General features: G+C 35.8%; 1 long non-coding RNA gene across 2 annotated transcripts; it reads right to left on the reverse strand.

Moving 5' to 3' along the window:
- Positions 1–424: 424 nt before the first annotated feature.
- On the reverse strand, positions 425–8,090 carry LOC125497270 (uncharacterized). Of its 2 annotated transcripts, XR_007273899.2 has the most exons (5): positions 7,673–8,090; positions 6,909–7,050; positions 1,956–2,020; positions 1,770–1,865; positions 425–666 (listed from the first exon to the last, which is right to left on the reverse strand). It is a non-coding gene; the product is annotated as an uncharacterized LOC125497270 (long non-coding RNA). The 2 variants fall into 2 exon arrangements; XR_007273900.1 differs by lacking the exons at positions 6,909–7,050; positions 7,673–8,090 and adding an exon at positions 3,053–3,980 and having other exon boundaries at positions 1,956–2,948.
- Positions 8,091–21,435: the final 13,345 nt, after the last annotated feature.

Here is a 21,435-nt window from a genome sequence, read left to right on the forward strand (position 1 = left end):
TTTTTTTCATTTTCTTACCTATAACTCTCGAATATTCTTTTTTCTATTTTCCTATGAAATTATAGTCCTCTATACCGTCGCAAAGCCTGAATGCTTGTTCGTAAATAATATATCGTCAATAAATCAAAAGCTACCATTTTCTTTAGTTCCATTTTTCATTTGATTTTTTGTAAATTATTAATGAGCTTATCTTAATTAGCAAGGAGTTAACAATTCACTAGTGCAAAAAACCTCACCTGATGCGGTCAAAACTGGCCTTTCAGATGATGTTTTGGTCCGCATCAGGTGGGCTCGCAGCAGGTGTGTAACAAATTCTGATGCGGTCCAAAACCGCATCAGAAATCATAATCTGATGCGGTTTATGTGGAAAACTACATCAGTTTTTTAATATATATATATATAAACATCTCACGCACGCGTCGTATAAAGTACTCAAAATGGTATTATTATATATAATATTAATAATATACTACAAATGAAGTTATAAATAAGTACTAAAATAAAAAATAAACATATGAAGTGAGTGTAGCTAGTAACATAATCCTAACAAAGAAGCTCAAAGCCGCGACATCATCCTCACATGCAAATGTCGGTAAGGTAGCGTGCTAGCAAATCCCGAACCTCGTTTATCTCGGAGGTGGTGAAAGAATCCTCCATTGGCTTTCCCTTGATGAACACATTATAAAAACAATAATGAGGAAACACACATAAGAAGTCAATAATGAGACTAAGTGCGGGAGGTTAATGAAAGTTGAGCTAAGAAGTCAAAAATCGGCCTGAAATGGCCTTCACTTACCAAATTGGGTTTCAAAGCATGAAAAATAATTTAACTTGACTCTAGTGGTTAAATATGTTGTTATTAGTACTATATATGTCCTAACTTGTGACTAAATGCGAGAATTTAAGGAAAATGAGCATGAAAATAAAAAGCCGGCCCGAAATGACATTTACTTACCCAAAATGGATTTCAAAGCATGAGTAATGGTATTTCTTGACTCTAATGGTTATATATGTTGCTATTAGTACTATATATGTCTTAACATGTGACTAAATGCGAGCATTTAAGGAAAATGAGCATGAAAGTCTAATATTGGCCCTAAATGACCTTCATTTACCCAAATTGGGTTTCAAAGCATAATAAATGGTTTTTCTTGACTCTAATGGTTATATATGTAGCTATTAGTACTATATATGTCTTAACATGTGGCTAAATGTGAGAATTTGAGGAAAATGAACACGAAAGTCTAATATCGGCCCTAAATGACCTTCATTTACCCAAATTGGGTTTCAAAGCATAAGAAATGGTTTTTCTTGACTCTAATGGTTATATATGTAGCTATTAGTACTATATATGTGTTAACATGTTGCTAAATGTGAGAATTTAGGACAATGAACATGAAAGTCTAATATCGGCCCTAAATGACCTTCATTTATCCAAATTGGGTTTCAAAGCATGAGAAATGGTTTTTCTTAACTCTAATGGTTATATACGTAGCTATTAGTACTATATATGTCTTAACATGTGGCTAAATGTGAAAATTTAAGGAAAATGAACATGAAAGTCTAATATCGGTCCTAAATGACCTTCATTTACCCAAATTGGGTTTCAAAGCATGAGAAATGGTTTTCCTTGACTCTAATGGTTATATATGTTGCTATTAGTAGTATATATGTCCTAACATGTGGCTAAATGTGGAAAAATATTTAATTTGAACTTGAAAGGCCAAAATAGGTCCAAAAAGGTGAAAATGGGTTGTCATGTATAATACCTGCTCAATATCAACTTCCTTGCAATTTGAGGCCATATCGAACATTAACCTCAACACATAGTAACCACACTCTGTTCCCCCGGGTTGTTGAGCACACTAATAATAGAATTACATTAAAAAATCATGTAAGAAACATACATCTTTGTCTTTTGTAAAAGAAAGAAGTAGAAAAATAATATGAATTACCTTCATTGCTTTCCACTGAGGAACTCTTCCTGTTCTCTCAACCTTCTTCAAGCAGTTGTAGTTATCTTAGTTTCATGTGAGAAGCGGACAAAGGAAGAAATTAGTGAAACATGTTGGAGCTAATAATAAATATACCTATTTATGCATGATTTGAGGAGTAAGGATCGGGGTGGATGTTGAGCTGCAAAATCAAACTGATATATTGTGTTGTTTGAAGGAGAAATCACAAGAAGCGACCAATGGGTACTAAAATCACAAAATCAAGTTAGGAAGAAATCATGTGAGTACATACTTGTATTGTATAATAATTATTAAATGTTAAAATTGGATAAGGTTAAGAACTATACTCTTCAAAACAAGGGATAAATATGAACTTATGTTGTGCACGTTTAGCTGTTTGGAGACATAGCCAAATATACTCCTTAACCTCAGCTGTGTTTTGCAAACAATTGTCAGCTCGGACGAAATCTGGACATAACCACCCAAACTGATCGTGTCGACAAGGAGACTCTTGGAGTAATCTTCAATTCAAGCACAACCATATACATAACATAGATATATTATTAGATATTGCAAATAAAGTTCATATATTTCATAAGTACCGATGTTATAGCTCATGAATGCTTAAATTAACGAAATATTCAGCATATCTCCGCAAAGGACCTCTTTCACATCATCCATGGACACCCATGTCGACGCTTCCTCGTGGTAGTTGAATTCCGTGGTACTCAACTTAACTTCCAAAGGTGTATCATCCGGCATATCACGCATATCTGCGTATAGCCATGAGCATGCCTTAGTGAGACCTTGAAGCATTGATGATTCGATCCAAGTAGGTTTAGGAGGGTTTGGTGGCGACTTGAACCTTTGGAGACTTGTGTTCCTTCCCCCGAAATCGTCTTCTTTGGCTTGCTTGAACCCTCCTTTTCCTTCACCTTTTCTAGAGGAGGTGAGTCCGCCTTGCTTTCGTTGGCTTCTTTATTCGCTCCAAAACTGATTGATTGAAACCAAAAAACACTCAACTTACTTAGTTAATACTTAATAGATATAAATTAAATAGATCAATATGATTGAATACTTTAGTTGCTTCATTTTACCTCGTCTGAAAACCTCGCCAATGCAGATGGCCAGAGCACATAACCACCACGAGCGTCGGTCAATACATTTGTATCTGTCGACGGGTCAGGCAATGGGAGAGAAAATTCTTCTTAACCAGGAGTGATCGAGACCACACTAACCGCCAAGTGATCATTGTCCACAGACTGATGATGGAATGTTGCTCGTTCACTTCGTGGTTGGGCATTTCCTTCAGCCACCACAATCAAACCCTCATCTTTTACATCTAGTAAAAGCTGGCAAGGCATTTCTTCCTTCAAAAGTATATGAATTGAGGTTAGTTTATATAATGACTTAGTTTTTGAAGTTATAAGAAGACTAGTAGTTCCCTCTAACTCAAGTATAGATGGTGCTGATTTTTGTGTGTTAGGATGGCTAGCTTTATCCTCCAAAGGACGATCCAGTTTAAGTTGACGTATCGTCGGTAAACCATACTCTGTAAGGACCGCGTTGAAACTTGCCGTGAGTTTATCCGTCACCTTCTCTGTAATTTCCTCCGTAAGCTTCTCCCGAAGAGCTTGTGCCATGGCTTCCATATCATGTGGGGCGGAAGCATTAGAGTGTGACCTTGTGATTGTGGAAGAATCTTTACTCTAGGCTTTTGTCACACCCAGACGAATACCGCCAAAACCCCTCTTACGTCCATTTTGGTCCTTTCCCAAAGTCTCGTAAAGAGCATCTTTTGTTGGCTTCTGGAGTGAACTCGCCGCTAATCTCTTTCTGCTTAAGCCCCATCCGCATAGATTATAGAAAAACAAGTGTTAGTTTTAAATGAGAGCGAGTGAATGAGAGTGAGAGTGCAATGGGAGGGGGGATTGTGCAAGTCAATGAGAGCGATTGTGCAAGGGGAGGGGGGCAGCAAGGGGAGTGGGGCAACAAGGAGAGGAGGGTGCTAGAGGAGCAAAAGGTGGGAGCGCAGGGGGTGGGGGAGGTCTGCAGGGATGGTGGCAGCAAGGGGGAAGGGCAAGGGGTGAGGGAGGTCTGCAGGGGTGGGGGCAGCAAGAGGGAGGGCAGGGGTGGGGGAGGTTTGCAGGGGTGGGGTAGCAAGGGGGCAAGGGGTAGGGGAGGTCTGCAGGGGTGGGGCAGCAAGGGGGGCAGGAGTAGGGGAGGTCTGCAGGGGTGGGGGCAGCAAGGGGGGAGGGCAGGGGTGGGGAGGTTTGCAGGGGTGGGGCAGCAAGGGGGAGGGAAGGGGATGGGATGCAGCAAGGGGGTGGGGGCAGGGGGTGGGGGAGGTTTGCAGGGGTGGGGGGCAGCAAGGGGGCAGGGCAGGGGGTTGGGGGAGGTCGTCAAGGGGGAGGGCAGGTGGGAGAGGTCTGAATACCTCATCAGCATGTGCATCATACACATAAACTCCTTCATCCCACATTTTTCTCAAATCATCAACAAGTGGTTGGAGGTAGACATCTATGTCGTTTCCAGGCTGTTTCGTCCCTGAAATAAGAATCGACAACATGATGTACTTGCGTTTCATGCATAACCAAGGAGGAAGTTGTATATAACTAGAAGAACCAGCCATGTACTATGTTGAGAACTAAGAGTGCGAAATAGCTTTATCCCATCTGTATATAGGCCAAGCCTCAAATTTCTATCCTCGACACCAAAGGTCTTATGCATACGATTGATACCTTTACACTCGGGAGCATCAACCAGATGTTTGAGAAAACGGTCCTTTTTTCTTCTCTCTACATGCCACCTCAAGCTCTTAGCATATTTCTTGATTGAAAACATGCGCTTGAATCCTAGTATAATCGAAAGATACCACATCACCTTTGCTGGAGGCCCTTTCTTATCACCAACGATAGGGCCATATATATTGTGTAGGGTACTATTTTGGTTGTTCTTTTATTTAAATTTTTAAAACCATTTATCAAATTGTTATATCTCTCCAAAATATTATCCAAGCTTTCTCCTCTTCTAACACACCCCAACATATTTCCTCCTCCCACGATATACTACTTACTCACCCTTCATACTCCATTCTCAACAACTTGGCTTCTACAACAAACCACCCACAATTGCTCCTACCCAAATGTGTCAACAAATCATGCCATCAAATTGAAATTTTATAATTGATATTGGAATTTATCTTCAAAAGACCCGAATTACATTTTGTGAAAACCAAAAATTTATTTGCCAAATAAAACCCCCAAACAAAATAGTTTCTCTCTAGATTTATTACGCTTGTCAAATTGCCAACCCAACTTTCCGGCAAATATGAAGCAACAATCTACATGCACTAATAGTCACATGTTGATCTTTCTCGTGCTTCTTCCAACACGATTAAGTCTTATTTGCATCTCCAATTGTTAATTTGAAGGTAGTACATTATGACTATTGTAAGTTCAATAATCTTTTTGTTACGTCAATTGTAAACGATTTATGAATTATTAATTCAAGATTTTCCGAGGTAATTCTCTTCGCAAATTGTACTTCTATTTTTCAATATTTCATAATCTTTTACTTGTAGTTTGTTATAGATGTTGTACAGAATAGTTGTTTTTCGTATTTAATGATATCCTGTGCAAAGTGATAGAATAATTTAGATCACAATCTATACTATACTACGGTAAGTTACACACAATAGAAATCAAACAAAATCAACTTCCAAATAATTATATTATTTCACTTTTCCTTTCTATATTATGGCAAGAACATATATGACTTGGGACTTCCTTTCTAATTTCAAAGTGCTTATTTGTATTGAATACAAAAAAGGTAAAGTAGCATAAATATATATATATGGAATGTAAATATTGAAGGTCTAATAAACGTCGTATTTTGAAAAATTTATCTTCCCACATTATACTTTTATTTTTGAAAATTTTATAATATTTGGTTTATAGTTATTTATATAAAATAGAAGATACCTTTTAAAAATTATAATCAACTACTAATACCTTTTAAAAAAAATTGGTTATTTAATGTCGAGTTCTGAATATTAATTGTATATATTGAAACTAATTTGAGTTTATTTGTTAAACTTTTGTAAAGAAGAAGAGATGTTCCTCTCAACTTTATGGTTAGTTTGAAATATAATGGATAACCTTTTTAGGTGAAAAAATAGAAAGTCCATATTAATTAGCATATAATGCTAAAACACACATTTTAATTATGTTGTCTACTTATACAAAGCCAAAAACATTTCACACAATCAAGATCTTAATTAGTACATCAGTTTAAACTATCTATAATTATATAAGCAAAAAAACTTGTCTAAGATAGGAGGCTAAAAAATATCACCATCCGTCTATATAAAGCTGAAAAATCCGACTAAAAGTACTTGGTGAAATCAGAATTTTACATTATCAACTTTGACTACAATAATATAAAATTTGGGTCATCAAAGGTAAAATTTTTGTTATTTTTGTTAGTAATTCATGTAACATTAATCTAATAAGTATTTAGATTCCTTTTAGCGTAATACTACATCCATTCCTACTTAATCTACTAGTCTTATAGGCACGCTATGCGTGCGAAAATCATTTTTGAAGTTAAATACTTGCATAATTATATCTAATCTTCACCTTAAAAAATTACATAATTATATCTTAGTAATAATTTATGTGATGTATTGCTTAAAAAGTTTGTCAAATAAAATCATGTTCATATGCAACGATGTTATAACAAAAAAAGTAATTGAACATATAAGTTTTCTATCTAATATATCTATTATATATGTCAAGAGGAGCAGGACACCAAAAATTAAAAACCAAATTATACCCTCAACCTAAAAAAAAACTACCAATGCTTAAGAAAAGGAAAATAATGATCAATATAGATATTAACTTAAGAAAAAAAGGAGAAGGGATCCATAACAAACTGCAATAGTTAACTGACCAGTGATCACCAACAAAGTGAACGACAAACTGCACCAGCTCACAAAAAATCAACTTTAAACCACGACAGTTCTCGCAGTTTCTGTGGTTCATGTTCTTCCTATTCCTCCCCTTCTATAATAGCTAATAATCCCTTTAATTACCTGCAAAACAAGAAAAAAATCACACAAGAACCTAAATCCAGGTAATTACAAAGCATACAAAAATTGAATTTATTTATAATCCAATTTTTGAGTCTAACATTGTTTTTTTTTTCTCTAGATTTGGAGAAAAGAGAAGCGGAGTACCATTTACAATCAGAAGTAGCGACCAATTGCAACGAAAATGAAAGAAGGTATTTGTTACTAATATTGGAATGCAAATCATTTGTTTGAAAAATAAGGAAAAATCCAAAAAATGATTCATGTTAACTCACCAAAATGATTCATGTTAATTGAGACTCAAAATTTGCACTCAAAAACTCAAACTTTACACATAAATTTGCTATTGTCAATTTCTTTTCAAAATCCCATTGATAATGTATAAGGTTACAAATCATGATGTTCCTTTGGTGTCAACACATCTATTATTATGGGCAAGTCTTCAATCTGCAACAAATAACAGACCAGTCCAAATTCTTTATTTCTAAGCCATACAAAATTTCAAGGAATAACAAAAGTTCAACATAAATACACCATGAAGTGAGTAACGCTACATAAAGAATCAGAAGAGGAGACACTGAAATAGAACATAATTTTTTTTACATGTGCCACTCAAAGTAATTACCTTCAATTTCTTTGATGTTGGTAACATTTTCTTCACAGTAATGAAATTGGCGGTTGACGGTGGCAACGCTAGCGTTGATGACTTGATTCCAGTGATGGTGGTGGAGTGTTTCGAATTAAGGGGCTAGAGAGTATAACTTTTAAGATAGAAAACATGTAGGCTAGAGAGAGATCAGAGATGGGGTATATCTTATTTTACATTGAAAGATATTAGATATGGGGTATTTAGGTTGAAGAAAATGTAATTTAAAAAAATAATTAAACAGGAAATTGAGTTATTTCTTGATATTGGAAATATGAGATTTATTTAGCATCGGGTTTTGGATAATCAGTAATAGGGTACTAAAAGAACAATTAGAAATTCACAATAATCATTTCAAAACCTTAAAAATTATGTCAATTTTTTTTTGCTTAAAAGTTTTGCAATGGTTATTGTGACTTTCTAATTGTTCTTTTAGTACCCTATTACTGATTGTCCAAATCCCGATGCTAAATAAATCTCATATTTTCAATATCAAGAAATAACTCACTTTCTAATCCTTACATTTGTGGTATAATAAAGTAAATAAAAAACATATAATATAACGCATGGTGTTTCTATCAAATAGATTCAAATATTGCTAAATAATCAATTAAAAAGGCAAATTCTCATTATTTATTGTTTGATGAAGAGGTTTGCTGATTATTGCATCATACGATTAATAAAAATAAAAACTCATCTATAGGATCAAATATTATCCTTTATCCACTACTAAGAAACTTAAATTGGTTACAATATTATATGTGATAAATCAGAACTATTTTGTGCTTGAGATCTTTCTTAAAACTGAAAGAGTTTGGTGTAGCTTCAGTTTAAATTTGCCGACGAATTCATACCAAAAACTAATATGTCGTGATTATTCTTGCAGATGATGCTTGAATCGACAGGAAACTTCCTTCATATTTTTTTTGAAAGATATAACATTTGAAATGGATACAGATGAAGCTAATTACACCACCTTTTATATGAATGTGAAAGTCGATTTAAGAGCCCTAATTAGTGCCTAATTTTGAGGTGATTATTGATTGTCAATCTCTCCAAATCAATCTACCAAAAAATAAGGTTGATTGACAATTTAAAATTCAAAAATAAAGCAAGGTTGATTGATATTTTAAAATCCTTTCCATAAGTGACGTATTTTGTATTAATTGAATTAATCTAATATGGCAATGATTAAGCGCTGATTATGTAAATAGTGATTTGATGATAATACTTGCCAAAATTATAAGCATAAATCACTGCACAACCATAATCTTTTCAATTATAATTGTTATTGCCACGTAGACACCCTATTGGAGAGTTATTAATTTTCAACGCTCTAAAATTGATTTGTGATTGTGAGCTTGCCACGTAAGATTTAGAATTTTGCTTTAGATAGTAACTAGGTTTTATACCCTTGCAAAACTGCGTGGGAAGTTTTATGTAGATATATTTTCTTAAATTTTTTCATCAATCACATAGTACGGAATTTGAAACGTTGAAATGGTGTAATTCATGTAAACAAAAAGATCAATTCACGAACAATAAGAATGGATCCAATTAGATTAAATAAATAACACAGATAAGTAAATAAATTAATATTCATGTAGATTAATATCAAGACTCGTGAGTATTGATTACACATTTTGAAATACTTACTGTACAATACATTAGTGGTTACATAATTACACTCGAGATCCCGCGATCTTTATCACACATATCAAAATTTTCAATCCACTTTTACTGATACACTTAATATGGCCAACTAAAGTAGAATCATGGTATCAAATTTTATAAATAATTAATAAACTATTATATATAAACATAAAAGTAATGACACATTTAATAATTTCGATTATGTGCTAAATATAAATTAATAAATTCAAAGAGGAAATACTTTATCCACTTCAGTCCAGAAAACAATATGACTCAACTAATTATTCCAAATTTCCAATATAGCGCTTTAAGAAAGTTGTACATGCATGTGTGTTCTTTATTTATAGTAGTCTAATTTTTCCATTCTAAAATTTATATGCGTTTCCTCTTTAATTTTTTTTACGGTTTTTCACCATATACCTCTTACAAATTTTTTTTTGCACCGTATACCCTTTCAACTTTCCAAATTCATCATATACCCCTCACATTTCAAAAAATACATCAACTTACCCTTTTGACTAACGGTGTTAGACTTCCGTTAGTCATTAGGCTCTAATCCCCTCCTAATCCTAATTAACTACCCTAACCCTAAATCCTAAATAACCCTGAAAACAATAACAAACCCTAAAAACCTAATTAACCCTAAAAACCCACCAGCCCATCACCCACCCCCATCCCACCACCCCCAACAACCCCAGCCCCACCAGCCCACCAGCCCACCACCCCAGCCGCAACCTCGCCAGGCCACCACCCCCTCAACCTCGCCCACCTCCATCCCCACCCCCTCAACCTCGCCCACCTCCATCCCCACCCCCTCAACCTCTCCCACCCCAGCCGCAACCTCACCAACCTACCACTCCCACCCCCTCAACCTCACCCACCCCACCACCCCAGCCGCAACCTCGCCAGCCTACCACCCCCCCCCCTCAACCTCGCCCGCCCCCACCCCCACCCCACCAGATTTTTGCACCTGTGACCCCCACCCACCAGATTTTCACAACTGTGATCCCCATCCCATCGGTTTTTCGCAACTGTGAACCCTACCCCACCGGAATTCTGTTCGAGGATTCAAGCGTTCGTCGGTCTCTATTTCAGGATTCAGGCGTTCGTCGGTGTCTTTTTTGAGGGGGGATCGTCAGTCTCTATTCAAGGATTAAGGCGTTCGTCGGTGGAGCAAAGTCGATGGGGAATCCTGTCGGCGCTCTAATCGCACCTGTGTTCGAGGATTCAGGTGTCGGGTTCGTTGGTGTGTCGGCTGTCGGGTTTATGAATTTGGTACATCGCATAGATGATCTAGAACTTTCTCAAAATACCTAGAATAAGGGTGATAATAATTGTAAAAGGCTATAAGTTGAGAAAGTGGTGTTCTCTTTGTGGTATTTTTTGTTTGCTTTAATATGTGAAATTATGCTTGTGGCTATAATATTGTATGATTTGCTTACAATATTTTATAGTATGCTTACACAACTTTCACCCTTTTATGATATAAATATAATAGCAAAACATTAATGCTGTTAGTTTGATTGTCCTTATAACTTGTAAGTACGAAACTACAATACTTCCTCTTACTTCTACATATTTAGGTCAGTTTATGTTCGATATTTTCCATATAAATTATATCTATGTATTTATGTCTCCAAAATTGTTGAGGTAGAGAAAGATATGAAGTTAAGCATTACAGGATAAAGCTAAACCTTTTGAAAATTCACCAAGTTAAAATATTGGAAATTGTTTCATAGTTTGCATTTTTCTTCTTATATACTTATATAAATAGATATAATATAGATATAGATACAATCAGTTTTCAAAAGATATAATATGCACCCAAACTAACTTTATCACATAAAAACTGACTAATATTTGAAAAAAAAAACTACTTTATCATTCAAAAACTGACTATATTGACTATATTATACATAAAATTACTATCTAAAGGTAATTATATCAAAAGAAAACTGACTATATCAAATGAAAAATGGCTATATCATATGGGTTTTGGTACACAATAAGTTATTATAAACTCCATTCATTCAACTTTTTTTTTCAAAAAGCTGATTATTAAAATTTTGATATCAAATATTACAATTTTCTTGTAAACATTTTGGTAGAATCTCAAAGCCACAATTTTGCAATTTTTCTTGTGAAAATTACTACACCCATAACTTTCTCTATCTTGATCTCCAACTTTCTTTGCCTCCTAACTAAGTTCTCTGCCTCTTCTCCGTCTTCTTCTCTCAAAAATGGCTTCTCAATTTCCACTAAAATCTCTCACAAAGTTTAACTCTTTTTCTTTACAAAGTAGCCTAATAATGAGTTATGCACTTCAATTGTTGTTTCCTATAAATCCTATAGCTGGTGAAGATGACAAAAACTTGGAATAAGTTTTTATGAGGTTAGAAATAAGCTTCCCACCAGTGAATCTTATTGAAAGCTTTTGAGGTTTCATTATACGATGATTTTTATTTAATTTCTTTATTTAGTGGCTTAATATTTTTTTTCTTCATTTTTGAAGAAAGATGGAATATCGAAATGGGCGTGTTCTATCTTGTGTTTTTGTTTGGGAAGTGGAGGGATGGAGAAATCAAACTATATGAGAAAGATATTCATAGTGTCGGATTTGGTTCATATGAATGTATACAATAAGATGTGTCATTGCACCAAGGGCCTGTTCTTCCCAACTTATTTTCAGTTGAGTTCAGTTCAGTTCAGCTCCAATCAGTTCAGTTCAGTTCAGCTCAGTTCAGTTCAGTTCAGTTCAGCTTCATTCTTTTATAACCATTTTGTTAAATATTATTATTATGTTGGTATAATTTATTTTACTCATTATTATTATTATTATTATTATTATTATTATTATCATTATTTATTTTTATATCATTACTATTAAGTATTATTATTATTATATATATTTTGTTGTTGTTTCTATATATTATTTGGTTTATTATATATTTACTCATTATTATTACTATTATTATTAGGAGAAATATGGTTTAGGTCAAAGCACAAATAAACCCACGTTTTGTTAGAATATAAACCAATCAAATCGCATCAAGACGGTTTATGATGTAATTTTTGCGGTCCAACCTAATCATTATATTTATTACTAAATATTATTATATTATTAAATCTAATTATTTAAATAATAATATTAATTTACTTCTTAGTATTATTGTTATTATATATCATCATCAAGTATTAATATATTAATACAAATAATATAAAAAAGTTATTATTAATTATCATTATTATCATTAATTATTATTATTATTGTTATTAATTTATGATTATTAATACTATTTATTTATAACTATCATTTAAAAATATCCAAAATACTATTATTATTATTATTCATTATTATTACTTATCATTATAATAATTATTTAATACTCATATTATTATTGTTTAAATATTATTTATATATTTATTACATTGAATTTAATTCAATTTAATTCAATTCAATTCAGTTCAGTTCAGTTCAATTCAGTTCAGTTCAGCTCCAATCAGTTCAGTTCAGCTCCAATTAGTTTAGTTCAATTCAGTTCAGCTGTTTTATGCTGAAGAGAACAAGCCCCAAGTCATTGATATTCTAGTACGTCTAAATTAAAATTTATATATATTTTAATGTTTCTTGAGACGAAAAAAGTTTCACGTATTACTAACAGCAAATAAATCGATCCAGAAAGGTGTTATAAAATATCTTTAATGTTGATATAATAATTTATGATTGGTATATACTTTTATTGTCCCTAAATAGAGTGTCTATTTCTTTTTGGCACAAGTATTAAGAAGAAATCATGTGTAGCACTTTAGTTGTATTAAATCATAATTAAACATAGAAGTTGGTACACTTTTTATGAATTGTTTATTAAGGAGAGAGAATGTGGACCATACAGAGAAGTGGGTGATATTTACTAGTTACAATTAGATTCGAACCAAAAGGCTCGATAGACCCTAATCTGAAGAACATCGTCAAAAAAATCAAATGAGGGTTTGAATCCCAATAAATTGTAGAGATAGAGTAAGATAGAAAAAGAGAAATAAGCACGATGAGATAAGAGTAGAGATCGAATTACGGGTTGAAGGAAGAGTGTTGTGTATGGAATACACAGGGGTTCGAGATGGTGTACGCTTGTGCGGTTTTATCAAAAGGGCAAAAAATATTTCCACTAAAACTGAAGCCACGTGCCTTGCATGTGCATTCTTGATGCCAAAAGAGGCCGCCAGTTCTCTCAACGACTAAATACGTCTAGACAAAGCAGGAAAGGGATGATCCACCAGCACCTATATCTAGGCGTCGAACTAAGATCGTCCGAAAACTAAGGCTTTTGTAGTAACGTTGGGTACCACACAAGGTGATGCGCTAAGCGTAGACACCTTGTATGTGACGCAAATTTTGTTTGTTTAATGCATGATGTTCGCGAAGCAGTTTTTTCATTTCGACATTTTATTGGTTGTTTTTGGATGATTCCAGCCTAATTAGAGGAGAAAAGTATGTTGAACATAAAAAACCAAACAAGCAATAATGTCAAATAGGCAAGAAATAGTATACGATTCCAACCTGAATTCAAGATCTATGTTCGGTACTATGGTATAGCTTAGGTGGTGGACATGTACCAAGTTCTTCTCATTAACTTTAATCTAGACAAGCAATCTGCACTAATGATGTTCGTTGAGCTTCGAGTGTCTATCAATATTCTTCTTACTCTAAGGTTTTCTATCTTCATTTCCACAACCAAGGGGTTATCAAGGAGAGTCCTCAGCTTTCCCCGGTCTTGCTCACTGACCACCACTTTTGGGAAAGGTTCGACCTTGGTCTGATCATTTAGCAATATTGGACCGAGTTCCCAAAGATAATTTTTGTGTCCCCAATTTGGTCCTATAACTGCAAACCCACTTGAGATGACAATAACAACATCCCTGTCAATGCTTTCACTCTCTTTTTTTCTTACTCTGACGATCATCCTTACTCTGAAACTTTCTTTCCCATTGGGGTAAGTATGAATTCATCTTTCCATTCCGTGCTAACTCCTCCAGAGCCCTCTCAGGATGTTTACATTCATTGGTCTCATGACCACAGTCCTTGTAGAAATGATAAAACTTATTCTGGTCTCTGTTCCTATAAGGAGTCTTCATCTCCGTTGGAGCCTTAAGATCATATTGGTCCTTTATCTACATAAGAATGGAGTATTGATCTATGCTAAATTCTATGAGGTCAGCTGAAGATTCAGATTCTTTCCTTTTTCCTCGCTTGGACGAAGTAGTTATGGAGGTTATTTCCCAAGTCGCAGCCTTTTTAGGGTTGCTTTTTTTGTCTTAACCACCTCTTTAGGCATCTTGGACTCGGGATGCTTAGCCTCAGCATAAACTTTTGTGGCATGTATAAATGCTTCAGCATCCCTTAGGGCTTCTCTAAAAGTAGTGATTTTGTTCTTAACAATATCAAACTTAAAACTTTCCGGCCGCAGCCCCCTAATGAAGGCGTCAAAGGCCACACCAGCATTGAGATCTTGAATTTGTAAGGCTTCTAGATTGAATCTTTTAAAAAAAACTTCGAAAGCTTCAATTCTTTTGTTCCTTGGATGACCTTACCCAAATTCATGGTTATCTTTTGTTCTTGCCAATTGGCAACAAAATAACTGGAGATAACTGAGTTCAATAAAATTATTGACTGAATCAGGGGGGAGATTGTTAAACCACTTTTGAGCTACTCCTTTCAGAGTAGCCTAGAAAATCTTGAACCAAGTAGCATCATCTACAGCTTGGACATACATCTGATGCTTATAAGTGGAGAGATGATCATCTGGATATATCAGTTGTTCCATTAAATGGCTCTATGATTGGGAGTTTAACCTTTTGGAAGGACGACACTTCCATGATCCTCCCCGAAGAAGGTGTTGGCCAGTTGATCCGGAGGACTCCCAGCTGTCACTCAATGGGTATGAACTCCTTACTAATCTCCTTTAACACAGGATTTGATGAGGTATTTTCGGGGGTTGCATGCCAATTAATCATTTGCAACACCACTGTTTTCTCTTGCCTTAGACGAATAAGAGAAGGGCTCAAACTTCTTCCTTTTTTCCTGCAAGGGATCCTCAAACACGGTGTAGACCCTATGGCCGACCGTTGTAATGTAATAGCTTTCTTTGTCTCCAAGTACTCTTGGGCATCTGTTTTCTTTCGACGTCCGTTTGGATGAGCATCATCCTGGGTCCTAACTACCAGGTTCTAGTCTATCTTTCTTCGCTGGTCACTACCTTCGGACTGTTTTCCTATGGTTGTCCTCCTAGAGGGTTCCAAACGAGCAGGTCGACTTGGACCTGCACAATTCTCTTGAGAGCTCCCTTGAAAAGGAGCTGGATTGTTAGCAGTTGGATCGGTATTTACTTGGAAGAACAACATATTGTTCTTGATCTGTTCCTAGACGACTGCTGCCATCTTAGGCTGGAAGACATTCAAGACATTCTCCAACTGAGCAATTGTCATGGGATGCTCAAGATTTTCCTGGATAACATGTACATGGCTCTGACCAGGAACATATATTAATGATGGATGGATTTCTATCCCACCCTCGAGGTAGTCTTTCATCATCTATCGTATATTCTAATCGAATTTGAAAACTTCGATTTCTTGCCACATTGGACGAGTGACGGACAGTCATCGTTGCGTCTCCCCATAAGCGGCGCCAAATGTTTGGTCTCCTTTGCTGGCAAGTAAACTTTTATCCTTCAAGATGTTCTTCTTTGGAGAGTTGTGCAACGATTCCTGAATTCTGGAATCAGAACCTGAGCTCCATTCCCAAACCTGCATAAAAAGGAACCAATCCACGAGGTTTGCGTGGTGGTTCCCCTCGGAAACTTAAGTCAGACATCAGGTATGGAAAAGGAAAGTAGAGAAAGTGAGAGAATATTGTAACACAATAATGGCACACTGTTAAATGAGTTACCTTTTTCCTGATTTCAATGAGACTACTTATACTATTTGGGATCTGAAAGCTGCCATATGAGGCCACCCTAAAATAAGGACACTTGATTGGCTAGGAAATTAGATTGCGATACATGGCAGACAATGATTGGGAGCTAAGCATCAGCCAATCATATGTAGCCGTTTTTTGGGAGTTGGACCCTGAATATTCCTTCAGGCAAAAAGTGAACTTTTATCCTTTAACCAGTAAAAAAACCTTAAAAATGACAACCTTTTCCTTCTTTTAATGGGATGCTTCTGATTAGTTCATGTGTCTCTTTGTGAGGCTTTGATTTTTCGGCTACAACAACAACAAATAGTAATAGTAATAGTATTAGTATTAGTAATAGTAATAGTAATAGTATTTTTTTTTTTTTTGACATCAGAAAAACTTGCATTGATAAGAAACAAAATACAACCTAAGGAGCAAACTAACCAAACATAAGGAAATCATCATGAACAAGATTAGTTACTAAAACAGGGGGAGGGGGCATAACATTTCTTCCTACAAGGATAACGGACGTCCTCAGTGAAGCAGGATGGACTTCTCTTGGATCCAATGCGCACCCTGCAAAACATAGGGTTAGAAAATGAGGGACTTCGATGCTTTACCGTATTATGTTGTCTGTTGATACTGGAGTGCAAACGAGAGGAGATTTTCATCTTGTTGGTAGACTGATTGTAAACCCGTGAAGTAGACTTTGCCGGCGAACAAAAGGAGGTGCTTGGAGGTACTAACAAAGAGACGCAAGACGACTTTTGGGAATCCATACTTGAAGCCGCAACGTCGGGGCGTAAAAGTGGAGTTTGTCACAGGGGAGTGTCTCATCTCCATGGGTGTATGGGAATCTATAGTCGTACTGCAATCCATCCCTTGTGATGGATTTAAAGTTCGGATGCTGATCATTTGGTTTTACGAAGAGCAATGGTAATGCAAAGTTCTCCCTGCTGACATCACCCTATACATTGAGGGGGTGATATGCAAATAGGTATCCAGCGCTTTCCGATTTGAAAATCGGAAATTGGACCCTGTAGATTTCGTTTTTTTCCCAGAAGTAGACTCCAGGACTGAATAAGAAACGTTAATGTCGTGATCTGTTTCAACGACATTCATGTTCACCTTCTCTAAGAAGGTTTGATTCTTCTCCACTGTGATAGTGGTGGTACCCCAGTAGGATTTCCTTTCTCCTACCTTTCGTATTTTTTCCCCCTTTCCAAGGAGTGAAGATTTACTTATTACTTCATCCTCACCGACCACTTGAGCAGAAATATCAACAAAATTTGAAGACAGTCCTAACACTGACGATACTTCATTTAATTTTTGTTGAATCTCCATTATTTGGGTGGATTTTAAGAGCTTGGATAAGATCTATTAATGCTATGTCGGGTTGGCTAAGTTCCAGAGCTGCAATAGCTCGCCTAAAATAAGCTTTGGCATTGGTAGCGTCATACATTAAAACAAGAGTGCATAACTCACCTACTTTATGAAATTCCTTTTCCCTGATAAAACACGCAGCCAAATTCAGATTGATAGATAAAGCTAGGCTTAAAAACACTGACTTGTCCTCCTCATTAGTAACGTCCGCAAAAAACAGGAATTTGATGGCTTGACTATATTGTCCAATGGCTGACTTAAAGTCATTGTTTCTGTAAAAGGTATTACCCTCAGCTTTCAAACTTCGAGCATACTCGAAGATACCAAAAGGATTGATAGTAAAATCAATCCTCTGGCCCCAACTAGTTGAAGAACAATCAAGCTCATCAAAGTGACAAAAGCACAGTTCCTCCTTTAACTCATCCATACTGTTCATGATTCTAAAATAACAAGAGAACGCTAAAAACTAAAACAAGAACCACTAGTAGATAAAGAGGCACCAACTCCTCGAAAAACAGCCTACACTAGGTAGTGAAACCTACGGCTTCGAGAAATGAAGCAACAAAATTAGTAAAGCTGAATTGAAAAACCTCACAGTTGTCAAATCTGCGGCAGAAGAGCATGTGTACCAACATTAGGTAGTGGTGGTGAGTCACCGGCGCCTAGAAAAGAGAAGCCAAGGTTTTCCGGTGGCGTAGCGGTCGACTTCGAAGTTGTCGACTTCGAGGCTATTGTCTTCGCGGCTCCGAGAAACCCACTGTTACGACACAAAGCGGCTGCCTACTGTGGGGGAAAAGGTGGCTGGGCTCGCCGACGACCGTCGTAGAGCCGGAGATGCTCAAGCCGTCGACGAGCCAGCAGGGTGAGGGGGTAACGCGGCGGAGGCGCTGATATTGTTCGCTAGGGTTTCGCTATGGAGTCGCCCGAGTTTTCGCTCTCTAACTTTTCGCCCTTAAAGTTATGTTTTTTTTAATAGTAATAGTAATAGTAATAGTAATAGTAATAGTAATAGTAATAGTAATAGTAATAGTAATAGTAATAGTAATAGTAATAGTAATAGTAATAGTAATAGTAATAGTAATAGTAATAGTAATAGTAATAGTAATAGTAATAGTAATAGTAATAGTAATAGTAATAGTAATAGTAATAGTAATAGTAATAGTAATAGTAATAGTAATAGTAACAGTAATAGTAACAGTATTAGTAACAGTAATAGTAACAGTAATAGTAAGAGTAACAGTATTAGTAACAGTAATAGTAACAGTAACAGTAACAGTAACAGTAATAGTAACAGTAACAGTAACAGTAACAGTAACAGTAATAGTAACAGTAACAGTAACAGTTACAGTTACAGTAACAGTAACAGTAACCGTAACAGTAACAGTAACAGTAACAGTAATAGTAATAGTAATAATAATGATAATGATAATAATAATGATAATAATAATGATAAATAAACAAATAATAATAATAACAATAATAATATCAGTAATTATAAAGAAAATAATAATAACGGTTTTTTCACCATATACCCCTGACAAATTTTTTTTTTTGCACTATATACCCTTTTGACTTTTGAAATTCACCATATACCCCTCTCGTCTCAAAAAATACATCAAACTACCCTTAATGACTAGCGGTGTTAAACTCCATTAGTCATTAATCCCTAAATCCCCTTTAATCCTAATTAACTAACATAAACATAGCCCTAACCCTAACCTCTAATCTAATATTCTAACCTAAAAACCCCTCCCCCACCCTAACCCTAACCCCAACCCCACCAGCATACCCCCTCCACAACCAACCCAGCCCCACCCTCCCCCCCACCCCCGCAACCTCTCCAACCCCCACCTCTGCAACCTCACCTACCCCCTTCCCCACCCCCACCCCCACCCCCAAACCCATCGATTTTCGCAATTCAGACCACCACCCCGCTGATTTTCACACCCATCCCCTGGGAATGGTTAACTGTGAGATATCTGTAAAAAGACGGGGGCTCCGTGTATGAAAGCAGAGGGCTTGATGAAAAGGTTGATGCAATATCGTGGCATTTAGAGCTCATTTGCATTCTACATATAACTCGCCTTGTCCCCATCACAAACAAACTAGATTCATGCTTTGTGATTTGACAATTTCATGTGCCAAAAGAAAAATTGACCATGCTCATCAAGTAATCTTCAATAACACATAATTCGATAAGATTAGCAGGCCACAGAGTAGGGGGAGAGAAAAGTAGAAAGTAAATCAGGTGATAGGGGGAAACTGGGGATTTATTGTGGCCACCGCACTATGTCCTCTTCGATTTCCCACACTTGTTGTGGTGGGGTGCGAAAATCAGTGGTGGTGGGGTGCAAAAATCCCGTGGGGTGGGGTGCGAAAATCAGTAGTGGTGGGGTGCAAAAATCAGTGGTGGTGGGGTGCGAAAAATCGGTGGTGTGGGGTGCGAATATCCGGTTGCGAATATCAGTACTTAGATTTTACTGTCATAATAGAATTATTTGGTTCTTATTGTTAGTTTCATCTATTGTGAATGAGAAGTGAAGTTAGTTTCATTTTGAGTTTAGTTTCTATTAAACGATATAATGCTCATTTGTGGATGGGTTTGTTGCCCGGTTTTTATCTTTCAAATCTTATGGCAAAATGCAAAAAAAAAAAAAATTTTTTTGCCTGTACCAGGCCAGGACCCTATTGCTGTGATTTTGGGCTAGAAATCGCAGTAATATGTTGTATTTTTTTAATAAAAAATATATATATTGCTGCGGTTCGGGTTAGAAACCGCAGCAATATCTTGGTTTAAAACCGCAACAATATAATTATGACCTATTGCTGCCCCCTTAATTGTTGCGCACCCAAAATCACCGCAGTATGCCTCTTTATGATCGCATCAATAAGCATTTATTCTACTAGTGGGGACGCGGGGGTAGAGGAGGGGGCTGGCGAGGTTGCGAGGTGGGGTTGGTGGGCTGGTGGGCTGGTGAGCTTGGGGTTGTTGGGGTTAATGGGCTGGGGGTGGGTGGTGGGCTTTTAGGGTTAGTTAGGTTTTTAGGAATTGCTATTGTTTCTAGAAATATTTAGGGTTTAGGATAGTTAATTAGGTTTTGGAGAGATTAGGGATTAATGACTAACGGAAGTCTAACACCGTTAGTCAAAAGGGTAATCTGATGTATTTTTTGAAAAGTAAGGGGTATGTGGTGAATTTCAAAAGTTGAAAGGGTATATGGTGCAAAAAAAAAAATTTACCAGGTGAAAAAACCGTAATAATAATAACTAAAACATCAAATAATAAAAATAAAAATGAAAATAATAATGATAATAATAATAATAAATAAAATAACAACAATAATAAATAATAGAAATAATATTAATATTAATAATAGTGCGAAAATAATTATAAAAGTAATATTAAAAAAAAAAGTAAAACATTGATTAAAAATGAAATAAACTAAAATGAGTTAAATTGAATTTAAGAAATGAAAATAAGTTCAAACGAATAGGATGTTAATTTGAATTATGTAAATGATAGCATTCCATAGGGAAGCATAAAAATCTATAGTCAATTGGTCATGTATTTTCTCATGGTTTGAAGATGTTCGATAGCTCAAGCGACCGTGCATGCAACAAATTCCAAATGGTCCGACATTTGATTTTAGAGCAAGGTTGATTAATCACTAACCAACACATTTATGACATGGTTTCTAGAAATGCACTTTTATTTCCATTAAATTAATATCAAGGTACTCCCTCCATTTCAAAA

This window comes from Beta vulgaris, chromosome 1 (genome assembly GCF_026745355.1).
Source record: "Beta vulgaris subsp. vulgaris cultivar EL10 chromosome 1, EL10.2, whole genome shotgun sequence".
NCBI lineage: Eukaryota > Viridiplantae > Streptophyta > Magnoliopsida > Caryophyllales > Amaranthaceae > Beta > Beta vulgaris.